Raw genomic sequence first — 8,015 nt, forward strand, 5'->3', positions numbered from 1 at the left:
CCATTGTTATCTTCTGGAACAATATGTATACTTTCCAATCAATGGTATAATTATTTCATCAAATATTTGATTGATGTCTGCCTTGAAATGCCAAATCTCACTCTCCTGTTTGCATTGTTAAGATGTGACCTCTAGAGAAGAAAACAATTGGTCCATGAGAAGCTGTATTTGGAGGAGGCACACAGATTTTGTCCCAGGCAGCAACAGATTGATGGAAGATTGCAAATAGTTGTGGAAATGTGTACTGTTTCCAAATCTGCCTATAGTTTGATGTTTCTGCTTTGCATTGAAATTCTAACCTCCCTGTTTCTGTCCTCCATACCCCTCTACAGAAGAGAAGCAGAGCTTGGCCTTTGACTGTATGTGGAAGAAGCAGACTGACTTGATTCCAACCAGCCAGAAAAGGACACGTAGATATTGATCGCAACCGATTCTGAAAAGATATATTTTGACGGAATTGTAATTTTCTGCGAATAAGATCTAGTATGTAGTTTGCTTTTTTTCCAGATTAACTTTTAACAATGTAAAAACTTAAGCTCAAATTACATTGTATTTACATTAAGTCAATCAGATTGTGAGAGCAGACAAGTGTAAAATTGCAATTTTGTGAAAGTAAAACTGTAAAAATTGAAAGTTTTTTTTTCATTCTTACTGTTTGCTGTCTGTGTGTGTGTATGTTTGTAAGAGAGAGAAGAGATAATCATTCTGAACTTCATCCCACTTGCTATCCAACATGCCATCACCATTTTTTTTAATACAAGAAGACCAGAGACTTCATCATTGTCAAGACATGAATACCAAAATTGCAAAGGCCCTGGAGGTATATATCACAGGCATTTCCATACAAAATTTTGTTCCAATACCATGGCAATACAGAGGGGCCAAAAATGATACTAAAAATGGCCAAAAATTAATCCTCTTGAAGTGATGTATGCCAAAAATGTTTCGTTCTACCGTGCATATGTCGAGGGCACCCTTATACCAAATTCCATGTTATTCTGTTGTAATACCAGACCACAGATATCTCCATTTTGGAATGTTTATTTTTTTCGATATGTGTGATTGTGGAAGAACATTTTTGCATCGGCAGAGGGGCGGAGTGAAAATGGTGCATTTGCTCATAAGTAAATGTCGGCCTTTTTTGTCGTTCATTTCGAGAAGTTACTGTTAGAATGTTCGATTTCCGCACAGGGGTGATTTGGAACAGTTCAATTTTGCATGGGAACGGGTATGGCTGAAATATGCTGTATTTGCTCTGAAGCAAATGTCGGCCTTTCTAGTTATTTTTCCTTTGATGAAGTCTCGTTTTCAGGCTTCCCATCATCATCATCTCATTCTTTGGGTGTCACAAAGTGTTAGATATGAACATTGATGAAAGCAAGCGTGGCGGACTTAGAGCACTAAAGCCGCCGATCGGATCTGTCAAGACTCATTTTCTCCACGCGCTTTCCATAGTACGTACGTATCTCGGCACTTCACTAGTGTTGAGACAGGTTACAGTATAAACAGCAAATATATGCCGTAATTCTGGGGCGCCATGCTTTAATGACTGATAGAGCCTCCGTCGGTCAATATAGTAACCATGGTAAAACCCATCAGCTCTACATCATGGGCTGTAGCTTTTGGCCAATGTATAGATAAGTCAACAGTAACAAGAGCTCGTAGAACCCAAACCTCCGCCCAATGCTAAATAAATTCTAGTATATGTGGATATTCATCGATTTTTAACCATTCACTCATTCCTTGCTGTTCATTTCTTACTAACGTGTAAATGTTATTATCATTAAATGAAAATCACCTATCATATATGTTTTCTTACTAACGATAGAAATTAGGCCTTAATTTGCATAATTTATATCTGATGATAGCCCCATGTACGAAAGTTTCATCATTTGCTATTATGATATGATAGTGTTTTATTATTTTATCAAAACCAACGTCTCTTTTTATGTTACATATTGCATGTGTTTGAAGTTCTTATAATGGAAGACGAAGTTTGTCAGCAATTCTACAAATTTTGTAATAATTTGCTCACTTTGTTGCAGTACTTGTTCCCTGCCCCCAAGGCTTTCTTCTAAAACACAGCCCACTAGTTTATACTGACTGACGGGGAGGGGGGGGGCGGGGTAGCCCAAGGCTAACCATTACTGGCATTAGGCACGAAGCAAATGGTATAATGGACTGTACCTCACTCCTTTCCATAAGGTATCGTCCTGTAATGCCGCAAAAATAGGGAGAGGGGCAATATGTTTCTTTGCGACATCAATAACTACCCACGTACCAAAACCCAGACAAATCCGTAGAAAGGATCGTTGGTCATACATGCAAACACACATGTGGAACTAAAAGCAACACCCCCGGAGGTAACAACAGTAGAATTAGAGTCTAGAGAGACAGTTAAACATACCAGGTACGCAAGCTACATTAATTTTGTAATCTATCCTTTCATTTATCCTTCCATTTGTGTAATCATATACGTAGGTATAGTATAGGTGAGTAAAACGTCCACAGACAGCACACTACCGTTAAGACTTAGCGCTCTGGAGAAATCCTCATGGTTCTGAAGCTCTCGCTCCGTTTTGTTTTACGGGCGTTGACCCTTTTAGCTGCTCTGACTTTATTTTTAGTCTTGACTACGTGTTTGGTGAATCTCCATCTACAACGCCTCGGCACACAAGATGTAGCTGAACAAAGTGCGCCCTGGTGTCTGTGTGTAATTTGGCGTGGGCCGTGGGGTCTGTTTCTTTGTTGCTCAGGTGCAGTTGGTCTTTAGAGGCTTATTAGATGGACTAAAACAAACACTTCGCCATTTCTGACTCCCTCATCTCCACGTAATCTCTGAGGTGTCCCCCAATCCGGGATATACAGGATGTCTGTAACACGCAGCAACCCCATCCCACTAGGGCGCTGATTTAACTGTCACAGCGTCGCGACCTAAATTTGACAGAGCGCTCAACAAATTTGAAAGATACGCTAAGTGTGTTTGTATCCTTTCAGTCGTGCTTCTACCACATATTCTTTTCCAGTCGTATTCAATACAGAAATCAAGGGTTACACGAATTCAATTTAGGTCATGCGAAGAATGTAGAATGGGGCGATTCTAATGACAGCATATATATGTATGTGCTGTCTCACCTCACCTACAGCAAAAATATTCAAAGTGTCTGCAAGTTTGAATGCATTTTGAATATTACACAAAGTGAAAACATGTATTCCCAACCAACAGATTGACTCATAAGAAGCACACAAAGCGGAAATAAACTTTTCTTCGGCAAAAGCAAACGACATTAGTCTCCACCTGAGCTTCAGCTGAGAAAAATAGTAGAAATTGGCTAAATAGACAGATAACATGCCTGAGGGGTTAGTGAGCCAGGTACAGTAGAGTACAGCTGTACTCCTATTCCGGCTAACTCCTCTGGCATGTTACCTGTCTATTTGGCTAATCTCTGCTACTGTTAATTCCAGCGACCTGCCGAGTCTCAGTGTTGAGACAAGTCGACATATGGCGGAGGAAGAGGTACTTAAGCATTTCCTGTCGGTCGTGATCATTGCCGACATATGGTTCGTGGGTATTGTCGAATAATAATGATGAATTCTGGTTTTGAAAGCATTTTGTAAGATGTAACGTGCTTCCATGCAAAACGTGTAACGGTTATGCCATCAGGATGTTCGCCTGGTCGGCAATCTTTACAGGCGGTTTCTAAACGGCGATCACGCTGCGCCCTCGCTGCGACCTAATTGATTGAAATATCAGGCAGAATGGAAATGTATGACCAGAACAACCACAAGCGTTTTTCTCCATGAAATTTGTTGAGCGCACTAACAAATCTCTTAGCACATTCATATTGAGTCACCGGGACATATTCAGACTTGAAAACCTGAATATTCCTATGTTAGATTTAAATTCGTTATCTGATAGTTCTTTTGTTTATCTGCTACTTAAAGAATCGGCTTTAATGGCATCTGATATAAATTCCCAAATTCTCTCCATAACTCAATCATATTTATCCGAAACAAAACGATTTTAAAATTGCTTTTTGACTATCCTTATCCTTTACTATTGGTAACATAAGTTTATCCGTCCGTTTCTTTTTAGAATTAGGCGTTCCCGTTCCATCTTTTTTGTCCTATGTTGTATTGTTATTTTGTATAGTGGTGTCTTTAATATAAGCCTGTGTGCTTGAGTGGGGGTACCACTATGTTTTGTACTGTATTAATGTTGCAATAAAAAATAAAAATAAAAATCTCTCGGTCACAGCGAGGCCGCCGCCCAAGTGGAGCAGGTATCTCCCTGCACACGGCACGCTGGCGACGTCACTGCGTCCTAGATAAGACTTGTGTAACTCTTGACTGTATGATATGTGGAAATATCATACAAAACGTACATGTATGACTAAAAAGGCAACAAAACACACCTAGCGTAAAAGCAGTGTACTCTATCAAGTCGCTCGACCGCAGAGACGCCGCCAAAGTGCCGCAGCTTCAGTGACATACCCGGGTATGGCTGGTTCATTCTTGAAACTGTTGCTCTAAATCTGTTCCCGTCACATTAGCTTTTGAACTGGGTAATCCAGTCTACCGCAAATTAGTATGATTACACAGGCCTGCTATTACGGACACGCCATTTCAGCCGTAATCATGCATATTAAGTTTGACCAAAAGCCCGCGCCGGTAAAGACGCCGACGCCTTTAGAATTACAAGCAATCTTTAAAGTTTATCTTAGGACTGACACGGACACCTTCTTTTGATGTTAAGAAATACAGCATGTTAATTGATTAAGTTAAGAGTGCGAACTCAGAAGGTTACAAGAAATAGAATAGAATGCAATTCCGATTTGGTGAACAATAAAGAAACCATCATTAGCGGTATAGCAAGTGAAAAGAAGTCGAATTCACCAAGTAGAGTAGAAGTATTGTGTTAGATTTACATTGAATATGTGTATCTGCAAATTATCCGTTTGTTATGACCTTTACCTAACCCGCTGAGTATATATGTACAATAAAAGTCATATATGATACATGATGATTATGTTATAAGAAATAACTCATCCATATAAACGCTCAAATGTCCAGTATGATCTAACCAACACCTAACTAACATACATGTAGTTTTCTAGTGAGGTTCAATGTAGTTCAGTCCATTACATCGATTATTGGAACAAAGCTATGTACTTCAGCCCACCATGACTTGACAACAGCCCAAGTATGATGTGGCATGTACTTTACGGAGAACATACTTGACTCACCTGTGCGACGCTGTGCTTCTCCACAGAAGTGGGATACAATCTCAGACGGTTCTATTTTGGCAGGCTGAGCTTCTGACGTGAGCGCGTGGTTGCTAAGGAGACGAATGTCCAATACCTGCCTGTGGGCCTGGCTAATGGAACTGCGTGTATTAGCGAAATTAAAATATAACTACCGTTACAAATAAAGACCAGATCTATTTTCTTACAACACTACTTAAGATATGAAGTTGATTAAAAAAAGCTAATGCCCTTCCTATCGTAGCGAGGTCAATATTGAACATAAATTGGTTTGAAGTTTGGTAAAAAGGTCACATATCTTTTGACAGTGAACTACTTCATTTTGTTTAGATTTGCATGAGCCCCTGAGTTGATTTTAAGATGACCACTTCCTTGTAAATCCACCAGAAGGAACGGGCAGTTCCCATTATCTACTACCAGTTATAATGTAGGAGGCTGAAATCAAATCTGTATAAGACATGTCTCTCTTGGCTGCATATGTGTGTCTTTTTGTCATTTCTGAACAAATGAAAGTTCCTATTTTCCAGCTGCTAGGATTGGGTAAGGTATGATATTGGGGCCAGTTGGATACGTGATATGTTCAGTGTACTAGGTAACTGACTGACGTCAGAGTTGGGTTGAGCAACGGAGGGCTCAAAATGAGAATCTTGATCATCCTTGTTTTCCTGGAAAATACGTATTTTCATAAGTAAATGTGCAATTTCATCCACCACTTTACTTTTGACGGACTGCCAATGGGCGTTCATCTCGAAACCACCTGTTGGTCTAGCTAAACAATAAAGCGAGATATTTACTCTGGTGAAGATATGTGCCTTTACCTTTGCGCCTCGTGTGAGCTCATTTATAAGGAAAATATTTGGTACGGTGATGATGAAGTTACCTTTTACTCAAACATGGAAGGGACGTCTGTTTTACGGTCAGGCACGAAGGTAATGCCGAATAGCCGGCGTTTATTTATTTATTATTTACTTATTTATGTTTTCTTTATACAGGGTTGACACACTCAGTACTTGGCGCACTGCTTTCCAGGCGTGCCCTGTACAGAATACAATACACAAAATAGCATAACAAAGAAATCAGATTAACTAAACAAAGAAAGAAAACAAAATAACGATATACATATATATATAAGCATACATCAAAATCGTAACTTATTAATCAAAGTTAGTGCCGGCGGCGGCGGCGTTGAACGGCGGCAAGTAAAGCCAGGCTTTTAAAAGAACCTTCTCGTGAAAGAAGCCAATTAGTATGCTAGTACGCCTTGAGGCACAATTCGATTAGTTAAAGGGGAATTTATGGCTGCACTCGACCTGTCAACAAAATCGGATTCAGGAAATTGACAAGGCCCATGCAAAGAGCGGCTGTTAATATCTTCTAATATCGTCTTAACTTGACGATAACCAAACGCAGGAAACAGAATCTGGTGTTTTCCTCATGATGTTTCCATGCTTTCATGTTCTGTCATCCTTATCAGCTCCTTGAAGGAAGCGGCATAAAACAAGTCTTTGATGTATCTGTAGGTACTAGGGCTGGGTACCGGTACAAAAAATTCAGGTCCAGGTCCGGTTCAGGTCCAAAGGATCAGGTCCAGGTCCGGACCTAAACCTGGACCTGATGCAGTATGACTCATACCAATGGTCCATTTCACTACAAATAGATCTGTTTGGTGGAGTATTAGACTTACACCGGCGTTTTAAAATCCTTCAACACTAACTGCACCTGTACGATTGGCTGTAAAACTTGGTAGAAATTACTATAAACTCTACTCTACTTCACTCTTGTTATTTTCTTCCACCTACGAGCGCCAAAACGTGTGAATGCCTGATAAAATAAGCTGTTAATTTTCTAATCGGTCCAACATCCGGTCCACCTAATTTTTTCAGGTCCGGTTTTTCTGGACCGGTCCAATAAGAAAAAACGGTTTTGTACCGGTACGCTGTACCGATAGCCAGCCCTAGTAGGTACTATGGCATGGTCGCAGCTAGTGTGGTCCACATGAGGCGCGTCGATGTTGGACACCGTATCCATGTTTTCTTTTATCATTACCTATCGTGTACGACTTAAACTGAAGATGATTTTACAAGCATAGTAATTTCGAGATGAATTCGGGAGAGCATCACATGCTTTTGATACAAACATTTTTCATCTGATTGAAGGCCAGCTTTGAAATGGAGACGCTTCCTAATGAGAGACTTGCCGCGTTCTTAAAACCTGTCATCTCAGATATCATAGCCGTTGGCGGCGGATTGAATCTGTTACCTTGCAGCGCCTTTTCTGCGATAGTAACCTCTCTGTTTCCAGTAGCTCTGCATTCAAAACATTTTCCTTAGCAACGGTTGCCATTGAGTATACACAATCAATGTTGCTACATGGTCAATTTTGTGTATATCTGCTTAATTTGCATAAATTGGCTTGAAGAGTCCCAGAACCATGATGTCCCACCGGGCCATCTTACCTAAAATGGTCATCACCGTTCTATGACACAGGACTAATTACGTACAGGATGGATTACGTCTAATTTTCTAGGCCTCTTCCGAGAATCTCCTCCTAGACTAAACGGGGTTGTTTTACTTCACATGTGCCAGCTAAAATGTGTATTGATATAATTACTACACAATCATACACATAATTACTAAAGACGACACATTTCCTTTAATTCCTTCTGAGGCGTAAAAAAATGGTTGCTTATCATATGATGTCTTCGCCATTTACATGTAATCGGCAACTCAGACAACAGATTTGAAGCTATAT

Source organism: Branchiostoma floridae, chromosome 3 (genome assembly GCF_000003815.2).
Source record: "Branchiostoma floridae strain S238N-H82 chromosome 3, Bfl_VNyyK, whole genome shotgun sequence".
NCBI classification, from domain to species: domain Eukaryota; kingdom Metazoa; phylum Chordata; class Leptocardii; order Amphioxiformes; family Branchiostomatidae; genus Branchiostoma; species Branchiostoma floridae.